Source organism: Adiantum capillus-veneris, chromosome 13 (assembly GCF_014529385.1).
Source record: "Adiantum capillus-veneris isolate H3 chromosome 13, ASM1452938v2, whole genome shotgun sequence".
NCBI lineage: Eukaryota > Viridiplantae > Streptophyta > Polypodiopsida > Polypodiales > Pteridaceae > Adiantum > Adiantum capillus-veneris.
This window is the reverse complement of record NC_140943.1, coordinates 108,690,911-108,703,879: the sequence shown is the minus strand read 5'-3', so window position 1 is coordinate 108,703,879 and position 12,969 is coordinate 108,690,911. Positions and strand designations below refer to the sequence as shown.

The window sequence follows — 12,969 nt, the reverse complement described above, 5'->3', positions numbered from 1 at the left end:
CGTGACATGTTTCACTGTGAAATTTTCAATGCAGGGGATGAAGCTCGGATGTGCCATGACATGGTCCACTGCGTTGGCCCCATGCCTGTGTGGAAAGCATGTGAAACCGGCCGCTCTAGGAAAACTCTCTAGGCCATTAAGTATGGCCAGATCACGTGTAGTCGCCATCTCCGTAACTTGTAAGATGTCTCCTATACTCCGTTTTCTCTCTGTCTTGTGAATGTTTGTCAAGCTCCAAATCTCCTAATTCAGCTCTCGAAGCATCTCCTTTGAAGTGTCATAGAAGAATGTATGAGCATTGCCCGTCCGGGCATTAAAGTCCCCTAGGAGGATGATGTCATTATCCTTGGAAAACTTCCATGTGTCATCTTCTAGGATAGAGAAAGGTGATTTCCCTCTAGGCCTAGCCTATACTGATGTATTGGGGGGAAAGTAGCATATGGCAATGTATAAAAATTGGCATGTGCCAACCCTCAGCCTCACCCATATGTATCTAGCATGATCATCTCTTCGTACTATGTGTAGAAGTGGTTGTAGCTTCTCTCTGAATAACATTGCTACTCCCCCCAATCCTCTATTATCATGCTTAGATCTCGTGTCACTCTAGCAAGCTGTCCCTCATCTGTATCCCGTCACATGTGGCAACCATCTGTCAAGGGGCTTGATGAGTCTCTTAGAAGAATATAATGTCCCTGTCCCAAAAGCTATCCTCAAAGGCGCCCACATCTAGCCTATAAGATCCACTACAATTCCAGGTTGTCATCTTCAGTATGGTCCCATAAGTCTCACACCGTCATGTAGAGTGTTGCACTGTAATCACCACCTGACAATCTTTGTAAAAGGCCATCTTTCCCTTCTCTCTTGCTGCTATAATCTGTGGAATCACCTCTCATGCGAGCCAGCTGCAAGAGGGTGAGATCATCACCGAGAAAATTACCGGTCTTTTTGAGGGTTGGCCTCTCTTCAAGAACAACTCCTCCAAGGAGGCGAAATGTAGTATGAGTGCTCTGTCCTTCGAGGACTCTCCCAAGCCTTCACTCCTCTTGCCCACCCTCCATGCCGCTGAGAGAGAGAGAGAGAGAGAGAGAGAGAGAGAGAGAGAGAGAGAGAGAGAGAGAGAGAGAGAGAGAGAGAGAGAGAGAGAGAGAGAGAGAGAGAGAGAGATGATGAAATGAAATGATATATTAACGTCTTCAAGAGGCCAAAATGACCTATGAGACCAAACCGTTACAAACTGGTGAATTTGATACCATGTCTAGGTGCAAAAAGAAATAAAATGAAACTAGAAGTACTACTAGCTGGAACTGTGTGGGGTATTAGTGATCATGTGTCACAAATTGATGACGTGCCATGACCACTTAATCCAACTCATGGACAATTGCCGAGGGGCCAAAGGGGCTCCTAAGCATTAAAATAAAGCATAGAAGCTTGTTGACATGGCAGCTGTACGGACGCCACGGTATGCGTGGTTGACGTGGCCGCTATACGGAATTTCCGCAATTCATGGTGCAAAAAGCGCTGACAAGGTTGTACGGATTTCCGCTAGAAGGGCTGGCTGCTTTTTGGGCCTTATGCTTTTGAACTATTGCTCTTGAGTTTGGGGCTCTGCTTTTAGCATCCCTTGTATTGTTTATAAGTGACCCAAGGGTCTCACTTCTCAGAGCATCTGGACGCAGAGTCTAAGAGCAAGCACCCGCGGGAGTTGTACTTTGCTCAAAGATTAATATAAAAAAATTACCAAAAGGGGTGGCAGTCTTTGGGGCCAATCTCTCTTGTCATGGAACTACGCCGGGCCGTGTCGACTCTTGAATTGTGAAGTGTTTTGAAGTAAATCTCTTTTGTGTCGCGATAGAATCTAGACTTGGGGTGTCCAAGTTTGTTACATTATGTATATGTATATCAGTATCCAAAGAAATCTCTCATGGGACGATGGCAGATAACAATGTCCTCCATAGTGAGCTCTTCGGCGACTCGTGTGTCACGCTAGTATGGTGTGGATCCTCTGTTGTAGTCTCCGTCGGTGTCGAGACAGCCCCCTCATTCAGGGTACAGAACTGCCCCAACTCTATCGCCTGATCAAGCAATGTGCCTCTGGTGCCGCTATACTGCGGGGCGGATTCCTCTATCTGTGACCGAAAGAAATTTGTAATTTGCGGTTGTAGCTGTATCTCCTCTCTAGGCCCCTTCTCAAGAGGTCCTCTCTATGCTTGCGTAGTATAGTCAGAGGCATCTCTGATCCTGATATCTCATGACGCTAGAAAGTGGTCCAAAACCCTCTTTGAATAGACAATGGAAGCGGCCTCGTATCTCATAGTATACTGGGCAGTGACATATGTAGTATAACTCTGTCTCAGGCTCCATCTGACAGAATTGACAGGTCCTGGACTCGGTTGACACTCCTCGAATCCCTGTCTCGATCTCTAGCTGGTGTGATGTGCGTAATTGACCAATAGCACACCGGTCCCAACGGGAAGCCGCCTCCACGTGGCGGGACTGGACGTCGACTAAGTGCTTCCCAAAAACTCAATGGAGGGACCACGTACGGTTGAAAAACCCTTTCCGTGTGTAGGAGTAAAATCCCAAAGGGGAGGGGGGAGGACATTAGTGATCATAATGCCTTAAAGGCGAGTATGAGCTGCAAAGCTAGATCGGGGTGGGGTGGGACTGGGAGAGTATGGAAGGCAAGAAGGATGGTCGGACCTAGGGAAAGCCCTGTAAAAATCATCCGAGGATGTCGAACGGACCTACCCTGGGAAAGTTCTGTAAAAATCATACAAGGATGTCGAGCGGACTCGAGGGGGGAACACCCTGAACGCCCAGATACTTTCCGTCGGTTTCCAACCAACCCCCCTAGGTTTAGAGGCTCGGCTTCTCATATTTGCATGCAAGGGGAGAAAGAATGTACCTCATGACACAACTGGCGGCAGCCAAGAGGGACACAATCCTTGGAGGACCGCTTGGGGGGAGAAGCTTTTGGCCGTAATTCCGCACCAGCAGTATGAAACACTTACCCAGTGGAAGGGGGGACGGTGACGGCCTGAGACTAGAACCTAGACTGGTGGACTGTGAAACGAGGGACGGGTGAGGTGAGGCGACGAGTTCCCCTGACCCACTTCATTTCACGACTCACCAGCGGATGGGTGTTTCATACAGCTGAGGTTGGTGGGTTGATAGCGCTCCTTGTGTAACCTTTCCGCTGGTCCCCCCCTTGACTCACGGAGAGAGTAAACTCCAAACTAAAGGGGTGGCGGTGACGTCCTGAGACGGACTGGTGGGTTGTGAAACGGGGGACGGGTGAGGTGAGGCGACGAGTTCCCCTGACCCACTCCATTTCACGATCCACCCTCCCTCGGGGCGGTGCCAATGTCACCCTCCACGGAACAGTCAATGCTTGTGGAAGGGTGGGTGCACCATGAAACGGGAGATGGGTGAGGTGAGGCGCCGAGTTCCCCTGACCCATCCCATTTCACGGAACACCCTCTACTTCGAGCCAAAATCATGGACCCTCGGGCTTGGTGATCCACCCGCAAGTGTACCAACTACGTGATGAGTTACAGTAGGGTGTGGATTCTAAAGTCTTGCTAAACACGGGACCGTTATGGACCACACCCAGATCAAGGACCCGCTTGTCCCTCGGTCTCGCCCACCGATTGAGAAGCAAAACGTTGTGCGGATTGTACCGATACTTATGTGAATCCACGAATTTAGAGGATGGAGTTGATTCGTCAACACGTTGGCAGTTGTGACCATGAAATCTTACATGCAGGATAACCATAGTCCGGAAAGTGGGTTGTCGATCCCTCGGGAACGACATACCTAACCCGGACCCCTCCAAATTAAAGGTGAACAACCTGTTCATTAAGTATAGTCGTGCATTTTCTATGAATTCACAACCATATTATATAAACGATCCAAGAGCACCAGTTAAGGGTACCTGGGCTGACGTGGAAGAGGGCTGCTACCAGGTACCCTCGGGGAGGCGGGCGCTGGGAGCTTCCCCAAGTACTGCGATCGACAGCACCCCAGAAAGTGGGGAGCGGGGCCCCGCTGGTCGCTGCTACGGTGAACCCGAACTCACAGAAACCGGGAAGGACGGGATGAACCAGTGCGTAGCGGGGCAGCAAAACTCACTAGCTATGGCTGAGACTGGACGCCTCACAGTTAACTCGGAAGGGCAACCAACTGAGGAGCTGAAGGGCGGGGGCATAGACCAAGATGGAACGAACTCAACAAGGGAAGTACGGTACATTGAGGTCATGAATGCCGATCAACTTCAAAACAACAGGCTAAGATCCTTGTCGGTTCCGAGATTGACCCGGTCGCCGCCCCAAGGTGACCGGCTAGAGAGGAACGGGTAATGATGAGAGGCAGGCTTGGGAGGGGTGTTTCAGAAGGGACGGTTGGCAAGCTGTGCATTTGGGGCGCTAATGAACACACCGAAGTGTCATTCAGCAAGGCCTTGAGACGCGCACTGAGATCAACCTCCCTGTTTGCAAGTATTGAGCTTTTGGATCGATTCCTTAACAATCGGACTGGGAGCACCCGCTTTGATGTTTTCACTTCTAGTAAACAAGCAGCCCTAGATGTCCTCCAGGTCATCCAATCGGAGAGTAGGCTTAGGTGGTTTGCTAAGATCTCGCTTCCTTTCGCTAGGAGAGATAGGAACCGTTTGAGGCCAGCGATGGAAGTGTTGAAATCGCCGATCTTTGCCACGCTTAACATGAATGGACTCCGGTCGAAGCGGGGGGAGTTGGAGTACATAATGTTACAAAAGACTTGGAATGTGGTGGGTCTCCAAGAGACTCGACTATTTCAGGGTGCATGGCCCCTTAGAATGGCGGGGTATTCGACATTCCAAGTGCCAGGGTCTGAGAAACCAGGGGCCAGGGGACTTGTGAGCTTGGTCTCCCAGGAGCTCAGAGCCTTTGAGTTGGGAATGTCGGACGTAAACTCCTTGTTTGTTCAACTCTTTCCTTTAAATATGAAGGATGGTTGGATTTATGGAAATGTTTATGTCCCGCAGAGGCAGTTAGTGGATGAGAGAGCAGACGTCTTAAGCGCGTTAGCTTCGAAGCTTCGTAGGTTGGGCAGAAAGGGCCTTCCTTTCCTGATCGGAGGGGACTGGAATCTTAGACAGCGCCCGATGAAGAGATGGTTGGGGAATGAAGACCTTGATTTTAAGATTGTCCAAACGAGAGGCTCTGGACTCTCGTATCACTCTTCCCGTGGTAAAGGACGATCAGACATTGACTTCTTTTTGGCCAATGATCTGGCCCTTCAATTCCTCGGCCATGCCAGTGTCCAGAGATCGGTGGATGTTTCGGACCACTGGCCTGTTAAGGTGAAGTTGGTGTGTGATGCGGTGTGTGCGGAGCCTCCCCCACCCCCCCCCCCCCCCCCCCCCCCCCCCCCCCCCCCCCCCCCCCCCCCCCCCCCCCCCCTCCATTGATGCGACTAGAATTGAGCCAGCGGCTCAACTCTTTTTACACCACAACTTCTGGGATTCCCTACCAGAAGTAGCGGAGGAGGGGGAAATCACGCAGGCGGCGGTGAACCGTCAGTCGAAGAGCTTTGAGGAGGCAGCTGAAAGAGTCTCTCGAGATGTTGGTGCGTTCTCCGTAAGGCCCCCCAAGAGGCCTAATAGAGGCTTTAGGCTAGACCCGAGAGCCCGGAGATCCATCAACCGAAGACGGGAAGCTTGGAAGTCTCTGCGGGAGGCAGAGACTGATTCCTCTAGTGAAGATAGGGCGTGGAGGAAGTTTGTTGAATGCCGAAAAGAGGCGCGAGCTGAAACGAAGAGAAGCGAGAGAGAGGCTCTCAAACAATTCATGCTCAAGAGCGTCGAATTGGCAAGACGCAAGGAATGGTATGCTTGGTGGAAGCATATGAAAGCCGTTCTAGGGGGGAGCAAAAAAGGAGGGCCCGCTCAACCCCTAAGAGACCAGAACGGCGAGCTGCAGGCAGACGAAGAGAAGATCCGAGACATTTGGAAGGATCATGCTTCTCGCGTCTTCGCCGATCCCTCCGGGCACAGCAAGGACCCAGAACACTGGCAAAACCATGCTGTGTGACTTTGGCCTAGAATAGAGGACATCAATGACTCTATTAGATGGACTGAAGTTCGAGAGGTATGCCGCAAGATCAAGCGGCATAAAGCAGCTGGGATAGATGGCATTCCCCCTGAATTTTTCAAGATCCTTATGCAAGACAAGGGAACTAGATCGGATCGATTTAAACCAAATACAGACATGGGAAGAGCAGTCTTCAAACTGCTATGTACTTGGTTTGATTCAGGGAAGTTGCCGGAGGCATCATCTACCTCGGTAGTGGTGTATATCCCGAAGAAGGGTGATCTTTCTAATCCGGACAACTACAGAGGGATTTCTCTGATTCCAATCTCTCTGAAGCTCTTGACCTCACTCGTGATCAATAGGATCTCAGTGAAACTTGAGGAAAGGAACTTCTTCTTGCGTGGTCAAGCCGGATTTCGGACTCAGGAGGAATGTGTGGCACAAGTGATTGCCTTGAAAGAGATTGTGCTCAGACGAAAGGTTGTTAAGAAACCGACGTTTGCGGCATATATTGACTTTGAAAAGGCGTACGATACAGTGCCACACGAGGCGCTCTTTTTAAAGATGGAAGCCATAGGGATTGGAGGTCGTTGCTTGAATTTCTTTCGAGCCTTGTACCAATCTTCCAAGGTCAGAGTGCGGGTGGGAGCGAAGTTGAGTGAGGAGGTCCAAATCGCCCGTGGAGTGCGTCAAGGGTGTCCCGCGTCGCCTACTCTCTTTAATATATTCATTAATGACATCTTGGATGAGAGTGCGACTGACCTTGGGGTGGCTATTCCAGGCCTACTCCTGAAGATCCAGGGCCTGCTTTTTGCAGATGATTTAGTTTTATTTGCGGAGTCTAAGGAGGAGTTGCAGGCTAGTTTAGATAGATTGCATAGTTGGGCGGAGAAGTGGGGGATGAAGTTCGGCATAAAGAAATGCCAGGCGACCGTGTTCAACGGGACCTTGAGGAACTTATTGCCTTCAAACCCCACATCAGACCTGAGGAGATTCAGGTAGCTTCGGAGTATAGGTACTTGGGCATCTTAATAGACAGCGAAGTCTCGATCGATACTATCCTTAAGGATAGGATTGAAAGCGCACGTAAGTCTTTATATGCCCATAAACATCTTCTATGCTCTAAGAAAATTCCGATGTGGTCGAGGTTGGCCTTTCTCAAGGCGTGCGTCTTCCCAGTGGCGACTTATGGAGCGGAGATTATGGGCTCACATGACATGAGGAAGTTGAACCCATTAGAGACGCTTATAGCAACTGGAATGAGGTGGGTAGTCGGTAAGGCCGCGAAGTCGAGTTCTGTGGCAGCAGCAACTCTTCACCGGGAGTTAGGGCTCCCCCCCGTACCAGCTTACTGTGCAGGACAGAGGGTACGAGCTTTTACCAAGTACGTAGGTCTAAAGACTTGGATTGCAGATTTGGTTAATAATATACCAGAATGGAACCAATTCAAGAAGTGGACCTGGTGTAAAAGGACAAAGTTTTGGGGGCAGAGGTATATCAACGGCGCTTCTGTTGAAACCGCAAGACAGGAGAGCTGGAAGCTCTGGGAACACTCACATCAATGTGTCTCCCTTGATCCTTATATCGAGAGGAAGTATGAGGACACCCGTGGATACCTCTATAGGCAGAGCATTGGGAAGAACCCCGGTGGGATGGAGGAGAAAGTCTTGTTACTAGCAAGAGTGGATGGCTTAAGGCTTAAGGATAAGATTGAACGGGCACAGTCGAGGACTTGCCCGTTATGCGGAATGGAAGAAGGTTCAAGGTCACTTACACACTTGTTGGTACAATGCCCTGAACTGGACAATCTCAGAAGCTCAATACGACCCTGTTTGGAACATACTAGATGGCTGTTAAACAATCCGAGCGGTGAAGATACCGAAGTGTTACTCCTGGGAGGGGAGATTAGCGGAAAGCGATTGCCAAGATGGGTTGTCCCCCGTGGGGCCCATAATGGTCGTCGTGGACCGCAGCTGAGGAGTGCCTATGCGGATAACGTTGCAGCATTCCTCTGCGGGGCCGTACCGCGATACTACAATGCTCTGGCCCGTGAGGGTGTTGAAAGCTCGTAGGGCTTGTAGTTATTGCGTACGGTGCGGTCCCGCCTAACATGGTCCTGGGGCTTTCCGAGCGGGCCTTGGTGACCATGGTTGGCCGGATCGGGATGCCTCCTTTGAGCCGACGCCCACCTTGGGTATGGCAGTCCTACCGGACATCCGTTGGACGGGGGCCTTTTTCTACCAGGCGAAAATCCTGGAGTACCTGGGCAAGATTCAGTACGGTCTGTGAGTTACAAGGGTTCGTCCCTCTCTCTCAGCCTTGGTCCTTAAATGCATCACTGAATTCGTTTGGTGATTTCCCGGCGTTACCCTCGGGTGGCGTGACTAACAAGGGAACATGGACTGACTAACATGGCATGAAAAGACTTTTTACTCCCCCGAGGGGGAAACTTGCTTCCATTCCCCGTTGACATGCCACGATACGGCATGGAAGCGCTTTTCCCTTTGTCGGCAAGTCCGCAAGGTAATTTGTCTTTGACTCGTTTGCGTGCACGCGAAGCAAAGGCAGTTCCTTGCTGGCTTGCCGGCTCTAGCCCAAAAAAGTAAAAAGTAAAACCAATAGCACACCATATCCCGTGCGATAGATGAATATCCATGTATCCGGGTCTGATCACAAATCCGTCCTCCATAAGCTGAAGAAGATGCTCTCACACACAGTGTTGCGTGGAGCTGATGACATGGCAACAATTGTACGGATCTTTGCAATTTGCACTGACATGATGACGTGGCAGACAGTACGGATTTCCCCGTTTTGTGCTAACTACTGACGTGGCAGTTGTACGGATTTCCACGATCTACGTTGGCAGCTTTTGGGCATTGCTTTTGGACCAGATGCTTTTGGGCCTTTAAATATGAGGCCATGGGCTCATTCTCTAGCATGCTTCCCGGAGAAGGTGCAGAGTCTGGAGTACCGGCTTGTACTGTGCTGATGCAATATAAAGAAATACCGAAAGGGGTGCTAAGGTTTGGGGCCAATACTCTCTTGGGTGGAATTCCGCCACTCCGTGTCGCGTGTGCTTTCTCTCTCTTTCAGTTCAGTTGTTATTGAAGTGCTAAAAGTCTGTTCAGTCTGTTCTTTTCTATTGGCATGTGGTGTCTGTCTTGTGACAAGCCAAGACATCTTTGATCTTGGTATCTCATAACTCTAGATAGAGGCGCAACACCCTCTCTAAAGAGGTAGTGAATGCGGCCACGTATCTCATAGTATCCTCTAGAGTGGCATATATGGTGAAGCTTTATTTCTTGCTCTCACTAACACAGGTGGCACAACCTGGCCTCAGCTGAAATGCCTCGATATCGGCCAATCTCAATCTCCAACTGATGTGATGATGTCCGAATCTATCTAGTAGCACATCGTAATGTGTGGGACAAGTGAGTATCCCTGTAGGCAAGCCTAGATAAGAACCCATCCTCTGTGAGCTGGAGAAATTACTCTCTATATGTAGTCATCTTTGTGCCCAGCTTGTGTATAGGCTGTATCCATGTCCTCTGCATATCCAACTGACCTCCCTCCGTGTCAGAGAAAGAGAGGGTGCATCTTGAGAATACTTAAAAGGGGGGGAGCTTGCCCATAGAGAAACCATGTAGCTCAAACCATGCTGCCATCTGTGCATACCAACATGATGTATCTCCGTATGCTGTCAAGTGCCGAGAGGACTCCACGGCCAGCCGAGCATAACGATCTCGTGGGAGCTCCCATAAGCTGTATATGAATGCCACTGATCTCATAAGAACATCAACCACCAAAGGAGGGGCAGCCATCTTTGCTCGAATGATTGCATGGGGAACCAAGGCCTTAAAGTTGATCATCCTTGAGATCATGGAGATACGTGGCCTCTCCATGTCTCGCCACCCATCTGTACATCCATGCTGACGACTATGATGATCTATTGAGGGTCCTAATATCCGCATTCCATATAGCATAGCTGATCGAAAGAGAGTATCAAAAAGCCATAGCTTGGTGCGAGGCTCTTGGAACTGAACCTGTGAACACATCCTCTCCAAACCTCCCAAAGCTGCGTATGCTCTAGTCAATCTAGCCTTTGCCGCCTTCCTCATGAGAAAATTGGGCCACTAAAAACCACCCTGAGGTAAGTGTACATATACGTGTACTCCACTCAGTCTTGTCCATAAGTAAAACTGGGTGTTGATCGCCTAACCCATTGCGTTGTAGTATTGGATACCATAGCATTGGTCTTCACAAGGTCAAGAAACACACCAGTATCCTGCGCAAATGTGTGTAAAGCATAAGATGGCATTGCATCCCATCAGGTGAATCGCACAATATCATGTTCATATAACAATAGGGGTATCCATGTCACTGCCAATTGTGCTCCTCTGTCACCCTCCCTCTTATGTAGTCTGAAGCCTCATCGCAATACATGCCAAAAAGAGAGGGGGATAGTGGGCAACCCTGTTTTATTCACTTTGACATCACCTGGGGCGTACGCACTCGTCCTGTAACTGTCTTGTACAAGGCCATGATCCACCATATGAGCTCTACCGGCACTCCCAGATCCTATAGTCTGCACATCAATCTGCCCCTCGGAACTGTATCAAAAGCTTGCGGAAATCCACAAACCTACCATAAATCCTCCTCCCATGAAATCTGCCCTCCTCAATAATCGCTCGTAGTGTGAGAATGTGATCTACGGTAGAGAAACCTTTCTTGAAACCAGCTTGTCCAGGCGCTCAAATGCCCTCTCTTTTTGCCCATCTGCTCAGGTCATGCTCAACGATGGATGCATTTAATCTGGCTAGTGTGTGTCCAATCATGATAGTACGGTAATTCTTAGGCAAAGTAGGGTCCCCCGGTTTGAAAATAGGCACAATCGTGGACATGCTTCAAGTATCAACAAGGAAACCCTCACACACATCTCTATCAAACATCAATGCAAGAAGATCAGCCAAAAGATCCTTCGCATGTGTAAAATGCTCAGCTACCAAGCCATCATCCCATCAACAGCTTTCTTTACCATGTCCATAGTAAAGAAAGCGGAAGTGTGTGGGCATGCTTCTCGTGGATCTGGCAATAATTGCTGGTACGTGGTCATGTAGAGAGAAGTAGCAAACTCATCCGATATGTCTGTAGATGTAATAGTTGGTGCTTGGGAGTGCTCAGGAAACAAATTCCAAGCCTTACCTGAGTCCTGGCTCAAGAATGATTGATATAAATCTCTTCAGCTGGGCTAGGTAAGCTCTCTTCTTTTGTCGCACAAGGAGCCGGAAGGTAATTCGCGACTGTCTGAGTGATTACGCCCATGAGCACCTCCCTTTGTAGCCTGACTCTTGTCTCTCAACACTCCTCATCATAACAACTATTCTGGGGCATCTTCGCAGAATGAGGTCTCTCTAAAGGGTGGCTATGTGGGAAGGCCTGTGTTGTTGCATCGTGTAGTATGTTTGTCAGAACCTGTGTGAGCTCATGAAGAGGGTGTCCTAGATCCTCCAAGCAGAGGTGCATGTATATCTCATCAATATAGACTGAGTCTGACTCCCTCGTAAATGTATAGTGAGTGGGCTTGGGTGCCTGCGATGGTGCAGCTAAACTGTGTGTGTGTGTGTGTGTGTGTGTGTGTGAGAGAGAGAGAGAGAGAGAGAGAGAGAGAGAGAGAGAGAGATGCAAAACTCGTTTGTGGGTGCAGATTACTGGTATATACAACCCTATACAACCTGATAACAACTGTTTCTTTGATCAGCTTCAGAATCTCCTCTTCTACTATTCATAATTATTTATTGTGAGATCGAGCTTCAGAATGTTAGTTGAGGGTGCAACAATTAGCACGGTACTGGTACTCTGTCACACATGAGAGAGGGCAAGAGGGGGAGTAATGTAGAATTCACCGGTGGGTGCAAAGATAATCATGGCAGTTGTATTTGCTTTGTTGAAACCTCACAAAAGCAGGTTTCTTTGTTCAGCTTTAGAATTTTCTTACTTGGCCACAAAGAGTATCTTCCAACAAAGAACCTTGAAACATAAAGATAATCATACCCTTGACAAATTTTAATTTAATGGCATCTCATCCTATTCAAAGATGATGCTGCTCATTATTTACTAGAAGCAAAAACACTTTGATGAATGCATGTATGCTTCAAGCAAGGTGCTCTTGTGTATGTTGCCAAGGCCTTTTAATATCAAGCTGGAAAGGTGGCTCTTGGGTTCCTTCTTTAGCTTGTCTAATCCGTTTGATATACCTCCATTTTTAACAATGTTTCTGCTTCAATTTGGTCGGTGACACAACTTCCATGTATCATGTTAGTCTTGTTTGCTAACAACAGCCCACCATCTTTCACTTTGCTTGCTCGCTCTCTCGGCTTAGATGTTCGTTCAAGTCTAAATACAAGATGAACTATTGTCATTGTGTATGAGGTACTATTGTGAGACCACGGTCCCCCCCATGCTACATCAACGAGACAATTGTGTGGTCTTTTTTATTTGAGTTTGTGGAAAAGTTAGTAGATGATGCACAAGATCACACCTTGTAACATATGGTTACATGAAAGGCAAACCACCACAATTTAGATTGTAATGAAATATTTGGAAATACAATCCCACTTGGTGAATATTGAAAAGAACATATCTATTGTTCTAGATTTCATCAGAATTTTGGTAAAAAGTACCTTGGAAGTTGCATGGATAATGGAATTTTCTCTAAGGTGTCCATAATTGTGCATCAATATCTTTTCCAATTGAAGATTGCATTAACCCTTGCAGTGTTAGAAAAAAACCGGGGTCTAGTGTATTTTAACCGGCTGAAATTATAAAATCCCGGTTAGATTTTGAGCTTGCCTTTAAGAAAACCGGCAAATTACACAAATTTTAGTGTAATTATTGGCAA

The 12,969-nt window shown here is 48.4% G+C and overlaps 1 protein-coding gene across 6 annotated transcripts in view; it reads left to right on the top strand.

The window, feature by feature from the left end:
* LOC147444618 (uncharacterized) overlaps positions 1-12,298 on the top strand; it is a 162,444-nt gene extending 150,146 nt beyond the window's left edge. For all 6 annotated transcript variants that reach the window (XM_086527169.1, XM_086527173.1, XM_086527174.1 and 3 more), the window contains one exon: positions 11,776-12,298. The gene's annotated coding sequence lies outside the window, so the exon portion shown is untranslated. The remainder of the gene's footprint in view (positions 1-11,775) is intronic.
* The last annotated feature ends 671 nt before the right edge of the window (positions 12,299-12,969 follow it).